We start from the raw sequence: 17122 nt of genomic DNA on the forward strand, positions 1-17122 counted from the left end.
GAATAAAAGTAATATTAATTTTAGTAAAAAAGCTTATTTTTAAATCCGGAAAAAATATCTAAAAGAAAAAATATTCTTAATTTTAAATAGAATAGTAAATATTATAGGTATAGTATTTAGGGCTTAGAAAGTAAAATAAAAGATTTCTTATAAAGATAATTCAAAGCTAAGAAAGAGAAAACTAGAATATAGAAGGCTATAAGGAAATATATATATCCCATAATATACTAGTCCCGAAAGAATCTAGCCTTCTAAATATTTCTAATATATTTTAAGTATATTTCTCTAGTAAAGCGGCCACATTATATATATCTAGAAGGCATCTAGTATCTAGTAAGGCATCTCAGATATCAGGTATCTGAGAATTATAATATTATTTCCTCCTTTATAATAAGCTTATTTCCGAGCTTTATAAAAGCTATTAATTTATCTAATTTTGTATTATACTTCTTTTTAAAATAAAACTAATATCTCGGATATAGAAGTTATATATAAAAGACTAATATCTTTATTATATAATCTAGAAGGATTTATTATTATTTCTATATAGTTCTAAATAAGTATTATTTTTTATATAATCTAGCTAGTATTATAGGTTCTATAAAGTTTCTAGTATATTAATATTATTATTATAGAAACTCTATAAAACTAGAGAGCTATTACTTAGTACTAAATCTTTATCTTAACTAACTTACTAAATTCTATATTTTAGCCTATTTCTTACTAGCTTAATTATAATAATCCATTTAATACTATATTCTTATTTACTATTCTCTAGTATTAATAGAAGTAGTTCCGAATTTATTTAATCTAGTAAAGAATTCTAGAAATCTTTTTATAGCTTCTCTATATAGAAAACTAGATATATCTTTATAGTTTCCGGTAGTTTTAAGAAAAACAAATAACTATACTATTCTAGAATCTCAAATAGATTCTCTATTTAGTTCCCTAGCCTCTGGTTTAAATAATTAGATTTCTAGTACTTTATAGTAATTTATATTTTATTCCCGACTTTAAAATTAATTAAATAGTAGTACTTATTAGCTTATACTATATATTATTTCTATACTTATTTTATATAGCCTTAGATAACTTACTATAATTCATATAATTAATTTACTAATATTTTAGCCTTATTTCTATTTAGTTTTTCCTTAGGTAAGTTAGCTTTAATAAGGAAGTTCTAGTCTAGAGAAATATAAGGCTTATAGCCCTTTTTAGTTATAAATAGAGACTAGCTAATAGTTTTATACTAAAGGAAGGCTTATTAATAATTAATTATAGTAACCTATTTATTCTAGTTATTCTAATAGTAATTAATATACGGGTATAATCTCTAATTAAAATACTAATTAATAATCTCTATTTATTTATCTGTTTAGAGGTAATTAGCTATAAAGAGCTTGAGCTTTATATTAATTCTCGTATAGAATTTGCTTTAAAAATCGGATATAAATTAGAGTTTCTAATCTAATATAATTATTTCTGGAATATCTATTTAATATATTATATAAAGTAAAAATAGAAATACTAGTTATTTAGCTATAATTATATCTTGTACTAGAATTATAATTAGGTACTTAAATAAATAATTCACGAATATAGTAACTATATTATAGCCCGATTTACTTTCTAGATAGCTCTTAAAATCTATAGTAATATATTACTAGAAGTAATTAAGAACTAGAAGGAAATAAAGCAAACTAGGCTTCTTATTTCTAGATATATATAATTTCCTATAAGTATAGTAATTACTTAGTATTAATTAATATCCTTACTTATAAATAGCTAGTAATATTACTTTTTTAATAACTAATAAAGCTTTATATATCTAGAATATTTAGAAAGGAATTTATTATATACTTTATAAATTAGGGTAATTTATAAAAGTAATTCGGAAGTTATTTTGTTCTTTATAATATAGAATCTTTTATAATATAAAAGAAGGCCGTTTTATAATATCTAGATATTACTTTTAGCTTAGGCTATTATATATAGCTTTTCTAGATTCGGTAATATATAATTATTCTATAGAATCCTATTTATAAATTATAAATTACTATACTTAGTAGGAGCTTCTAATAGTACTTTTATAGAGGCTATTATAGTAAAGTCTATTAGTAAAACTTCTAAGAAAATACTTTCTTCTAGGGAAATTATATTTCTAATAAAGGTATTTTCTTCCGGAAAATCTTTAGTATATATTTGATTTTTAGAACTGAATTCCGAATTAAGTAAGCCAACTTTATAAAGTATTACTATAAGCTATAAGTTATAGATAATCTCCGAATTAATCTTATTTTTAGGGGAAAATATTTGGGTTTATAGCTTTTTCTTAATCTAGCCCTAAGTATTTACTTTATTTTATTTTTATAATAAAGTATTTACTTATTTATTTAATTTTCCAGAATAATATATAAGCTTAAAATAATAGTAAGATAAGAGCTTAGCTTATTTAGCTTATTAAGAAAAAAGCTTTTTAGTAATTATAAAATACTTTAAGATATAATAATTAGAATAGACCTTAAAAGAAGTATTCTAAAAGCTTTCTAGCTTAACTTTTTATTTCTTTAGTACTTATATTATAGCAAGTATTTTCTTATTATATATATTATAATTAAGTTTTACTAGAAGTATAATTTTGGAAAAATAGACTATAGGATACTAAAGGCCTATTTCTGGATCTTATTAAAAGAGTAGGCTAGTAATTATTTCTTTAGATATATCTATTTCTATTATTATAGGCAGATCTGAATTATAGTATTATAGAATTAGAATAGAAATTATAGCTTTCTTTAGACAAGTAAAAATCTCTTAATATTACTCGAACTACTTAAAGGAAATTTCCTTTTTTATAAATAAGATAAAAGATCTAGTAATTCGTTTATATTCTCTAATAAAATATTTATAAAAGTTATAGAAGCTAAAAAAAAAACTATATATTCTTAACTATTTTCGGGAATTACTAGTTATATATTATTTTAATTTTATTAGAATCTATTTTAATACCAGATATAGAAATAATAAAGCCTAAGTACTTTATATATATAACTTTAAATTCCGATTTCTTAATATTTACTTAAAGGCTAATAAAATATAAATAATCTAGTACTTTTCATATATATTATTTGTATTCTACTAGATTCTCTAAGTAAATAAAAATATTATTAAGGTATATTATATAAAAGTTATCTAGATATTTAAAAAGTATATTATTTATATAGTATTAATATATAGCCGAGCTATTTATAAGGCCTTTCTAGAAAATATTATATTTATATACTTTATAGTAGATATGAAATATTATTAGCTTCTAAGAGTTCGAGTTTATAGCTATATAATAGAAAGCTTAGTAAATATCTAATTTAATATAGATCTTAGTCTTAGATAATTAATTTAAAGTTTTATTAATAAGTAGAAAGAAAAATTAATTCTTTTAGATAATATTATTTAAATAGTAGAAATTAATATAGAAGTATAAACCTCTATTTGCTTTCTTTATAAAAAGAACTAGTAAAGTAAAGGGAGTCTAACTAGCTTTAATAAAGCCTTTAGCTAGATTATTTTCTAAGAAATACTTGATTTCTAGAAGCTCTTAAGTAAATTACTACTAGAGAAATTAATATCTAATACTTTCGATTTCCTTTAGGCCTTTAATCTAAATCTTATAATTATATAGTTTATAGAAAGAAAGAATATTAGATTTCTTTTTAGAGAAAACAGAGGTATATTTTTTAAGTTCCGGAAATAATATCCTCTATAATTACTAAAGCTTTATTTCTTCTAGTTATTAATTCTCTAAGCCAGAAATAGCTTCTTTTTTTCCTAGTTTTAAGTTTCTTATTAATCTTATAAATAAAGATTCGACTAATAATATTATTTTCTCTCTTAGCTATATAATTAAATACTATAGAAATAAGAATAACTAGATCTAATATTTGCTTTTTATTAAAGACTTCTTCCTGCTTCTTTAGCTTTTATTTAGATATTATATTTTAATTAAGCTATAGAAACTTCTTTTCTATAATCTTATATAATTTTCTCTAATTAGTCTAAAAGAAAGAAGACTACTTTAGAATAGAAGGTTTCCAGAAATAGCTTATAATAGAATCTTATTAATTAGTATTTTTTTAATATTTCTTATTAGATTACTTATCTAGCTATTATTATAAAATACTAATAATATAACTAAATTATATGAATTTAGGCTTATTCTTTAGTTATATAAGCCTATATCTTTTATAATTAACTAAAATATTAATATATACTACTTATTTTCTACTAAAAATAATATTATAATTTTTTAAGTTTAGAATAATTATAAATATATTAATATATTATTTATTAATTAGAAATAAAACTTTTATATATTTCTTAATAAACTTAGCTAGCTTTCTATTAAAACTATATATAATATAGAATAAGAGAAAGAGTTATAATTCTATTTCTAAGAATTATTTTATAAGCTAAATAAGCTTTATATTAATAAAAGTATAATTATTAGCTCTAGTATTAATAAAAGAAATAGACTTAATTCCTAATTTATTTATACTAATAATATAGGATATTATAAAAGTATTTCCTTCTATTAGACAAGTTAAGTTAATCTTTACTAAATCTATATTATAAGCCTCTAAAATAAAGACTTTCTTTAGAGGTATTTGTTTCCCGGTTTTATACTAGAATTAGAACTTAAATTCTCTAAATACTTTACTAGAATAGTATATTCCGGTAAAATAGAAACTAAGCCCGGCTTAATTCTAGATAAAGATACCTTAGTTTCCTTATTATATAGAACTAGATAATATCTAATATAGTAGCTAAACTTATTATAATTAAAGTATTTAATAATTAAGAGATTCTCGGTTTTTATAGAATATTATTTATATTTATAAGAAAATATATACTTAATAAAAATAATAAATATAGGCTTCTTAGGCTCTTTCTTAGAAATATACTTCTTAGAAATATAAAAGAATATAGTACTAGAAGTAAACTTGGCTAAAATAGCTCCTGCTTTCTTATACTTCTTAGTTTTTTTATATATAGCCTTAATTTACTAATTATTAATAGTATAATATTAAATAAAATAAGTAATATTAATAGAAAAGTTATTATAGTATATATATACTAATTTCTAGAGCTTTAGTAAAAGCTTTTTATTTAGTTTATATTTAATATCTTAAAGACTAATATTGCTTTTTATAAATAGTTATAAAAAGAAAATATAAAACTCCTGAAATATTTAACTAGAATATATTTAAAGCTTACTAAAGTTATAGTAAGTATTTTATATTTTATTAGAATTAGAAAATAGCTTCTTTAGGTAAAAGTAGAACTCTGAAAACTAATAGTACTAATTTAGACTATTTTCGTTTATATAAGAATTAGTTAAAATAAGAGTATTACTAGTAAATTTATTAGAAATATAGATAATCTTGAGATTCTCTAAGAAATATAAATTAGTATTTCCTTATAGCTTATTTTTAATCTAAACTAGCTAGTTATTAAAAATAATATAATCTCTAGTAAAGAGAGTTAGATCTGGAAGCTTAGTAACTCTAGTATCTTTAAAGAAAATATAAGATATAAGAGATTCTAAACGGGAATAAGTAAGAAATAATTCGGAATTCTTTTAAAAAAAGTTTAAAGTAATTAGAGCAGATAGAATAGAAATAGTTAAAGCTATTATAAGCTAATTTACTATAGCTATATAGTATTTACTATTATTCTTAAGCTTAGTATTATAGAGCTTAGTATTCTCGAAAATAGCTTTATTATAATTATAAGTATTCTTATATAAAATAGCTTTTTAAATATTCTTCTAATAGCTCTTTATAATAATATTAATATCTAAAAGTAAAATATTAGGTTCCTTAACCTATTTATATAACTCTCTGGTAATAATATAATCTTTAGTTTCTAGAAGCTTTATAATAAAAGCAAAGAGTTCTATTTCTATAAACTTGTTTATAAATTTTCTAGAAATACTAATAGAACGTTTGGTTTAGGAAGGGCTACTAACGGGATGACCTAAACTAGTAGAAGCTTTACCGGAAGCTTTAGTAAAAGTCAATATAGTTCCTAGTTATATAATATTCTAGGAAATTAATGTATTATACTTTTTCTTTATTATATTCTCTCTAGTAATCTAATTACCGGTATATATATAGGGCCTATAAGGTTATAGAATAGGGCTTAAGAGTAGTAGTCAGGTTATTGGCTTATATATATCTATTACTCTAGATCTTAATTAAAAAGTAGCCTTTATTTAAGGTTCTTTAATTTTCGGATTTTTGAAAGGGGTTTCTAATATATTACTAGTATATATTTATAAAGATATAAATATCTAATTCTTCTGAGAATTCTAAAGCTTTTTGCTTTTATTATTCTAGAATTTATTACTTGTATTTCTAAGATTCCGTTATTTTAGTAGTATTTATATTACTAATAGTTCTAAATTAGTTTATTTGAAATCCTCTATAGAATTAAAGGAAGTAAGCTTTAAATACTATTACGGGTATAGTATTTAGGGCTTAGAAAGCAAGATAGAAGGTCTCTTACGAAAATAATTCAAAGTTAAGGAAAGGAAAACTAGAATATAAAAGGCTATAAAAAAGTATATATATCCTATAATACGCTAGTTCCGAAAGGGCTTAGCCTTCTAAATATCTCTAATATATTTCAAGTATACTTCTCTAGTAAGGCGGCTATATTATATATATCTAGAAGACATCTAGTATCTAGTAAGATATCTCAGATACCGGGTATCTGGGAATTATAATAGTAAATAGAAATTAGAAATAAAAATTAAAAAGAAATCAGAAATAAGAAATTATATAAATAATCTAGAGAAGCTTCTAGAGAAAGAAAAAGATATTAAATAGAAAAAAGAAAGAGAATTTAGAAAAATCAGAAAAATTAATAAAATTATATTTATTATATTTATTATTACTTTTAATAATATTATTAAATATATCTAGTTTAGTAAAATTAAAAGAAAATACTATAGATATTAAGCTAATAGAATAGAAAAGAAAATATAAATAATAGAAATAAAATTAGAAAAGCTATTATTTTATTACTATTATTACTAGAACTCGAATTTCGATTATATTTATTATTATTAACTAGTTTCTTTCTAATTCCGGTTTCTAAACCAAAAAATATATTTAAATAGGAAATTAGTTCTTTAGAAACCTTATTAATAGAAGTCTTAGATATAGAAACTTTATACTTAATTATAAAGGAAATTATTAAGATTAATATAGCTGAGAATAAATATATACTAGTACTAGATTTAAATTTATTATTTATAAAAGCTTTTAGAATATTATAGTTTTAAAAAAGTAATATTTCTATATTTTTAAAATAGTATATAAAAATATATAAGAACTATTATATTTCTAATAATACTAAAAAAGAAAGAATTATTTATTATATTTTTTTTATTTATAAGAATTAGATTAAAACTATATTAGAATACTATAATAATAATTTAGAAAATTACTAGAAAACTAAGTTTTTTAAGGCTTTATTAAAGGAATTCCGAAAATATAACTAGAAAATACTTAAAATTAGTTATGATTTTTTTTAATTAAATTATTATATAAGTCTAGAATAGAAGAATCTCTTCTAAATCTTATATTAATATATTTAATAGATTATTAAAGAAGTTATTAAAAAGAAAAGAAATAAATGAAATTATTTAGTATTAAGAATTTATAAAAGAATTATTTATTTTAATAAAAGATTATATTTTTAAAAATATAATCTTTAAATCTATAAATATTTCTATTTATAAATATAAGAAAATATAATCTTTAAATCTATAAATATTTCTATTTATAAATATAAGAAAATATATAAAAAGATAATAATATTCTATTAATATAAAAAGAAGAAATATTATTTTAATATTACTAATAATTCAGATATATTTAGACTTAAATAAGAATATTTAAATATAGTAATTTATAATATAGTTTCTAAACTAGAAAATAATTACTTTTTATTAGTTTCTTTTATTATATTTTTTAAAGCTATTAATTATATATTAGAACTTGTACTAAATCCCTTATATCCCTGCGGGTTTAGTGCGTATTAGTAATACAGTCAAAAATTAGTAATACGGTCTTTTTTTTACTATTATATCGATTTTAATTAATTAAATATTAATACTATAGCCAAATTCGACCCAGAAGAAGAGAAAAGAATAGCCCAGGCCTCTGATTTCTATGCCAGGAACCCATATATTAAAAATCTGTAATTGCACATTAATTTAGGGTCAAATTACGCCTCTGGAAAGCGCATCTCGCTGGCCGATTATTATAAAACATTAAAGGAGGCCTCAATAAGGTCTTTTATTATAATTAGGAGAATGCCCTAAAGTAGTTTATTAATTTTTTAATCTATTTAGGCCATAATATTAATCTCAAGAGAGTGCGGGAAATAGTAAATAAGATTCTGAAAGAGAGTATATCTATTTACTAGGTAATACATATTTATATATAATAATAAATACTAGATAAAGAGCTTGGTTTTATTAACCCACTTTTCCCTTTCCCCTTTATTTTATAATAATGGCTTTGGTAATATAGTTAGATTAGATACTAATAGGAAGGAGATAATTATTAGATATATAAATTAAGATATAGTAGTTATATAATTAATTAATTTCTTAGAATTATAGCATTTTGGGAGAATTACTAATAAGGTAAAGTATATAATATTTCTACTATTTTTTACTATATATATATATAATATAAAAGTAAGAGAATTTCAATTATTAATTATAGTATAAACTCTATATAAACTATAAAATATTTTTCTTTAATTTTTACTAAAATTCCGAAAATTAGTATTCTAAAAAAATAACCGTATTATTAATTTTTGACTATATTACTAATATATACTAAACCTATAGAGATATAGGGGATTTAGTACAAGTTCTAATATATAATTATAAATATAAGTAAAAAGAGAATCTAGTCTATAGCTAATTATATAAAACCTATTAAAAGTAGTAAATTTAAAAGAGATAATATTAACTAGCTAATAAGAAATCTATAAAAATAATTTAATATAGCTATTATTATAATTCGGGAAAATATATATAGCCTATTTATATAATCTAGCTTATTATAGTAAATATAATAGTATTAATAGCCTAGTAAATATAATTCGAGTCTTTAAAAAAAATATACTAAAAGTTATAATAAAGGATATAAAGAATATTATAGTAGCTATAATAATTAAACTAGAATAAATAGAGAATCTAAATAACTATATTCTAAAAGAAGTTAGTTTTAAGTATAATTAGAAAATACTATTTAAATTAATATAGCCTATAATATAAATCCAGAATTAAAAGAATAAATTTATTATAGGTATTATAATAGAAATAAAAATAATAATATTAATTCAGAATATATTTATATTTCTTAATTCTATTATTTATTAATAAAAGAACTTATAAATTATAGATATATTTACTAATTTAATAAAGAATAATATAAAAAGCTATTTAAGTTTAAATAAGAAAGTATTTCCTTTTTTTTACTAGTAAATACTAGTAGTTTAATTAAATTATTTCTTAAATCCAGAAAAGAAAATTCGACTATAATTTGAATATTTAATCTAAAAATATCCAGAGATTAATAGAAGATATCTAGTTTACTAGATAAAAAAGAGAAAAAGAAACTAGCTAACCGGAATTTATATATAGAAACAAGTAAGTTATATTTAAGGAATCTAAATAACTACTTTGCTTTAGAAGAAATTATATTAGAATTACTAATATTTCAGATTCTGGAATTAATAAATAATACTAAGATTTGGTTATAAATAGAATTTCTATTAATATTATAATAGGTTTCTTATTAAGGAAAAAGGGAAAAGAGATAGAAATAGCTAAAAAGACTTTTTAAAAACAAGTCAGAATAAAGGAAAAGCTATTTTATATAAAAGACTAAAAGAATACTATTCTAAGAAATAATAAATAAGGAAATAGCCTAGCTAAGGATATAAATATTAATACTTTCGTAAATAAATAAAATGAATTAGGAACTTGGTATATTTTTAATTATAATAAATATAGAACTTCTAAAATTAATAATATTCTAATAAAACTACTAAAAAAAAAAATTATTTTATTTTTAAAAACTTAAAAAGAAATAAAAATATTAGATCTAGCTACTATATTTTAGAATTAATAAATTAAGAATAATACTTTCTATTTTATTATTTTATAAATAAGAAATACTATTATATTAAATATAGTTAGATATATTAAAAGATTTATAGAACTAGTAACTATAGCTTATATAATAAATAGAATATTTAAAGAATTAGAAATACTAATTTAGATATCTAATACTAATAGAATTATTTAATTTAAAAATAATAGTATTAATATTCGAATATTATTAGCTTATAAATATATTATATAATTTTTATATTTCTAATTTATATTTTAAGAATCCCAAAAGAATATTAAATATAAAGAAATAATTAATACTAGAACTAAAATTAATATTTTCTTCGAAAAGATTTCTAGAAATATTAGTAAAATAATATATAATACTATAGATTATTAAATATCTACTATTATTAAAATAGAATTTAAATTTATAAAAATAGTAAATTTCAGAATTAAGGTTATAAATAGAATAGAATATTAAAATATATTCTTTTTAGTTAAAAGAACTTTAAAGATTCTATTTAATTAATTATTTTTAGTAAAAATAAAAATAAAAATTATATATAAAAATAATAGTTTATAAAATAAAGGATTTACTAATTCTAAAAATAACTAGAATATATATATTATTATAATTATTTTACTTTTAAAAAATACCGGGAAATAGAAAAAAATAATAGTTTAAAAATATTAAGTTTCTAGAATTAAGAAATTAAGTAATATAAAATAGGAAACTAAAAATAAAAAGAGAAAATAAAGCCTAGTATTATAACTAGTACTAATATTAAAGGAAATAGGAAAATACTAGAATTTCTTACTAATTCTTTTATTTTAGATTCAGGAATTTAGGAAATTAATAATATTTTTAGAAAAACTAAAATAGAAAAGGCTTTAATTAAAGTATTATTAAGAATAGTTCCGGAATTAATAGAAAGAAAAGCAAAAAGAATATTAAGCAAAAATATTTCTAAAAAAGAAATAGAATAATATCTTTTAATAATAAAGAAATATATTTCCGAAGCTAAGGAATATAGAACCCAAAACTAGAAAGAATTCTGGAATATATAAGAGCTTAAAAAATATATATTAAAATACTAGATAAAAAGATATTTTTTTATATTTAACTAGAAAAGAATTAAATAAAAAGATTATAAATTCCAGAAATTAGATAAAAAGAAAACTAGAGAAAATAGCTATAGTTTTTAAAGAAAAAAATAATAACTATAATTTATTTCTAGTTATAGAAATATATAAAATAAAGAATAAAAAGATTTAACTAGTAAATACTAATAATAGAACTAGAAAAGGCTCAGGTAAATATCCGAACTAGTTCAAAAAATTCAAAACTAGAAAATAAAAAATAGAAATATACTAGAAAATATAAGAACTACTTTTTACTAAAGATATTAGCTATTCTAAAAAGTTTATAACTTATTCCGGAATATCTAAAATAATTAGATATTAATAACTGGCTTTAGGGAAAAAAAACTAGCTATATTTCAAGAATTAATAATTAATTAAAAAGATATAATTATATTTAATTAGAAAGAAATAGGAAAAGTTTATAAGAATATTAGTTTATTTATTCTAATTAAGACTATTAAGTATAAGGCCTAATAAGAAAAGAATTTCCTATATTCTAAAGCTCTAATACTAGTAATAATAAAAATATTATTAAAATATCTAAATTATAAAATCTTTAAGAAATATAATAGACCTTACCAAAATCTATAGTTTTTAATTATAAAAAAGGTTACTAGAACTTATAAACTAATTAATATTACTATAAAGATAAATTTAGTAATTCTATAAAATATTAATTTATTTCCGTTTACTAATAAGATTTTAGAAGAATTTACTAGATATATTTATATCTTTTTAATTAATTTCTTTTCTGAATATAATTAACTTATACTAGATATTTATAATAGAGATTTAATTATATTTATAATATATTTAAAGCTATTAAGAATAATTATATTACCTTAGAAAACTACTAATTTCATTATATAGTTTATATAATTTATTATAATTATTCTAGAAAATCTATTTCCTAAAATTATTATATTATTTATTAATAATATTAGAACTAAGAAACCTTATATAAACTATAATAAATAGCTTATTTTACCTCGTATTTAGTATTTTATATTTAAATACCTTTAAAACCTAAGTATAACCTTAGATAAAATTAAATAAATCGAGCTAATATTAGAGAAAAATTATAGTTCTATTATAATAATATAGTTATTATTAGTTTTATTTATAGAATACTTAAAAGAAGCCCTTTAAACTTAGGAATTACTAAGATCTTAAAATAGAAATATTATAATAATATAACTAAAAATAAGGCATTTATTAAAATTATTATTTATTACTATATTTGAATTAAAAGCTTTATAATTATTACTAAACTTATTTACTATTTAATAAGAAAAGATATAATATAGAACTAGAATAATTCTCTTCTATATTATTCTATATTCGGATTACTCTAAGCGGTTAGCTTCTAGTATTTCCTGGAAAAAGCGAATTATATAAGAAATACTAGAATTACTTTTTTCTAAGGAATTATATATTAGAATGCAATTATATTCAAATTCTTAGGGCTAAGCTTAGAATAAGAAGAAAAAAGCTCAAGTATCTTTCTCTATATTTTAGTAGCTCTAGAATACAAGGGGCTTTTATTACGATTTTTTAAAGCTCGGGAGAAGGAGAGAGGAATTCTTAAGGTACTAGCTAGCTTTTAGGGCTCCCTAAAAAATATAGGTTATATAAGAAATACTAAAAAAAAAAGTTAGCCTTATATTACTTTTCTTTTCTTCTTCTCTTTATTACTTTTATATTTACTACTTTCTCTTTTATTTATATTATAGATTTTTTTCGCTTTTATATTATTTATAAGTAAAACCGGCCTGCTTCTAACTTTATTATAAAGTGAGGCAAGTAATATAAAACCTGTAATTATTATTAAGTTTGTATTTTCCCTCTTTTCTAACTTAACTAATCTATTAATAGGCCCGGAATACTACTAATTATATCTAGTAATATTCTGCCTTATAAGAACTCGATCCGAATATCCTCTTTACTTTCTGGTAATAATAATAGTTAATTACGGATATCTCTATAAATAAGCTAGCCCTATAGTACTAGTAACGGATCCGTTAACTGTCCGTTATAGCTCTAGTTAATATCTTAGAGGACTTTTCTATAGACCTATTTATTATATAGCCTTCTGGCTTCCTTTTATATTTCCGGCCAGCTTCTATATATATAACTAGTCTGCTTATAGGTTACTATATAGCTTATAAAGCTTTCTATTTTGGCTATATAGATAATTACTTTAAGGCCTATTATAAAAAGAATAATATAATATTTTCTCTAATCTATAAGCCTTTTCTATATTTCTTTTACTTTTTTATAAGTAATAATTCGCTTTATTAGGCTTTCCGGGCAAATATCCGGATATATAATTATATTTTTGCCTTTATATTAGTTAAGTATAAGAAAGATATATAAATTAACTTCTCTTATAGAATCTAGTATTTTTAGATCTATAATAAGCTCTTTTATTTCTAAGGCCTACTATAGCCTACTTTATATACTAAACCCTTTTTTATATAGTTCTTCTTTTATAATCCGCTCTTTATAACTAATATATAGGCTACTAACTTCCTTTACTTAAATTATATAGTTCTTTTATAGCTTATAAATATATTTACGAATTATAATCCGTTTATTATAGTCTATAAAATAGCCTATAAATGTTTTATAAACTAGTAAACTAATTTCCGGATCTTACTTAATCTATAAATATACTTAATTCTCAAATCGGGTACTAATTATTATTATAAGAATCTTCTAATAAATAATAAGATTATAGCCCTTATCCCGAATAAGTATATAAATATAAGCCGCTATAATCTGGTATTTATAGTTCGTAAGATAAGCTATAAGTATCTATAAATATATATAATTAATATTATATATATAATATATATATTATTCTATTATATCTTATTTTTTCTATATAGTAATCCGGGCTAGTATTATAGTTTGTAGTTATAGAACTATAATAGAATCCGTTAGTAAATATAGCTCGAGTAATAGATCTTTTACTAGTATTATCTTTATATCTATCTAGTTTTCTTTTTATTCTTTTATACTAGCCGCTTCTTTTAGTAATATATTATTAATATATATATTACTTATAAGACTACTTTACTTAACTAGCTTTATTTATACTAGTAAAATATTTATATAAATGTCTATATAAGACTTATAAATACTTTAATTTATAAGAATATTTATATAAGTAATATTAGCTATTATTTTATTCTTTTATTAAGCTTTATAAATAATAATTACTTTATATAGTAGCTTTTTTAAGACTTAATAGCTATTATATAGTACTTTAGTAAATTAAGCTTCTTTATTACCTTTATAGCTAACCTATACTAGCTTGAGATTACAGATTATCTTTTAAATAAATAGTAAGTAATTAATTATCCGGATCTCTTTTACCGGATCTTTATTTTAAAAATATAGAAACTTCTTATAGATTTTAAGAATTATTTTTTCGGATAATATATAGGCTATATCTATATAATTAAATACTAGAAATATAGCTTCTTATATATATACTTATTTTTATTTTTTAGAAAAGATATTATTTTCTTAATTTCTAATTTAGTTAATAAGGTTATTTATATTAAGCTTCTAGACCTATTATAGAATCCTATAGGCGAACTTATAGTTATAATTACTAGCCAGATATCTTATAGGCTATATAGCCTTAATAATAATCTAAAAGCCCTATATATAGTTCGTAAAACGCCTATAGCCCTATTTATATACTAGAAGAGGTTTCCTAAGGTATTTATAGCTATAATAATTATTTATAAGAATAGATATCTCGAGTACTAGTACTAGAATAATAGCTATATATTTATAATCTATAAATTAGGCTTTCTAGATTAGGTAGTTATTTATAATAATTACTAGATTATTTTATATAACTTATATTTCTTTTAGAAGTTTCGCTTATATATTAATATTAAGATTTATATATTTATATAAGTAATTAAATATATTTATAAATATATTTATAAGAGAATAAATTATATAACTATTACTATTTCGGAAATAAATAATAAGATTACCTAGTATTTTTAGGCTTAGTATATAGGCCCTATAAAGGCTTTCTAGTATTTATTCGAGTATCTAATATATTAGAAGTTCTTTCCGGTTTAATATCTTATAATTTACTTTTCTAGATAATATATAATCTATTTTATAATTAATTTCTTATCCGAGTAAATTATAGACCGGGCTATAAATACCCGCTTAACTTTAATAGCATTTTTTAAATATAATGCAATATATAAAAATAGCTACTAATACTTATATTACAAGTTCCTATAATATTTTATATAAGTTACTAAAACCCGAATATAGAAGTACTATAAGTAAGGATATAGTATTAGCTATATTTATTACTATAATCTAGTTTCGGGCAAGCGGCTCTACTTATAGCTCTTACTAATAGTTATATATAGTCTATAGTTCTTTAATAAGCTCTATTTAGTTAAGGATATTTATTATCTTATATATTATACTACCTGTATTACCTATAGCTTAGTAAAGAATAATTAGAAGTAGTTCTAGTATTTTAATAAGGCTATTTTATTAATAACTAGCTATAGTTTATAAATACTTTTTCTTATAGATATTTACTAGTAGCTAATTACGGATATATAAGTAATCTGGAACTAATATAAGAAGTATTTCTATAATAACTTGGCCTATAAGCTAGCCTATAACCTATTAATTAACTTTTCGCTACTTTTAGTTAATTCTTATTATAATTATAGCCTCTTTTTACTTAGTCTCGGCCTTATAAATCTCTAGTAAATACTTATAGATATTACCTTACCTAAAAATACCTTTAACTAGACTATAAGCTACTATATAGCTAATCTATAGGTTAATTATATCTATAAAATATTACTAGTAATTATAATATAAGCCTAGCTAAATATAGACTAGTACTCTTACTTTTAGATAATTATAGTAATAATTATAGATAATTTATAAACTATCTATTTCTATTTATAAGGCCCTAGTAGAACTAGTAAAATATTTCTTTATAAAACCCTCTATTATTATTACTATAACTAAAGTAAAATAGTTCTATATATAATATTAATAAATATTATAACTCTTTTTTTTCTAAATAGATATATATCTTATTTCTAGTTCCGGATTCTACTTAAGCTTAATAAATTATCTATAAGTATAATTACTAAAATAAGCCGGCTTAGGGCTCTTTTATATTCTATAAACCTAATTATCTAGGATAAGATACCTATATAATATAAGTATTACTTTAAGGTAGTATATTAGCTAATAGTTAATTTATAGTCGGTTATAAATAATATTCTCTTTAGAAAGATATCTATAATTCTCAGAGGAAACTTTATCTAGATTTTACTAGTAATTCTATATAGCTTATAGGCTAATATAATATAGGCCTACTTATAGCAGATATAGATCTGGCTATAGCTCTATTAGTTATTATTACAGATTAATATATAGGTCTATAATAACTTGTCCGAATAGAATTTTATAGACTAGATTAGTAGTTTATTATATAACCCGTTTTTAAATAGGCAAATTATATTTCTGTCTTTTATTTTATATATCTAGTTAGTTATAGATCTAATTAATTATATCTATTTATAAGAATAACTCTTATAAGCCCTATATAATTACCGGGCCTTTAATAAATAGATAATTCTATTAACCCTAAATAATATAGTCTATAAGCTTAACTAAATAATTCTAGATATATTTTCTGGCCAGAAATAGATATATTTTATAATAGATTTGGCTAATATAAATAAGATAGATCCTGAGATT

Source organism: Hyaloscypha bicolor (assembly GCF_002865645.1).
Source record: "Hyaloscypha bicolor E unplaced genomic scaffold K444scaffold_107, whole genome shotgun sequence".
NCBI lineage: Eukaryota > Fungi > Ascomycota > Leotiomycetes > Helotiales > Hyaloscyphaceae > Hyaloscypha > Hyaloscypha bicolor.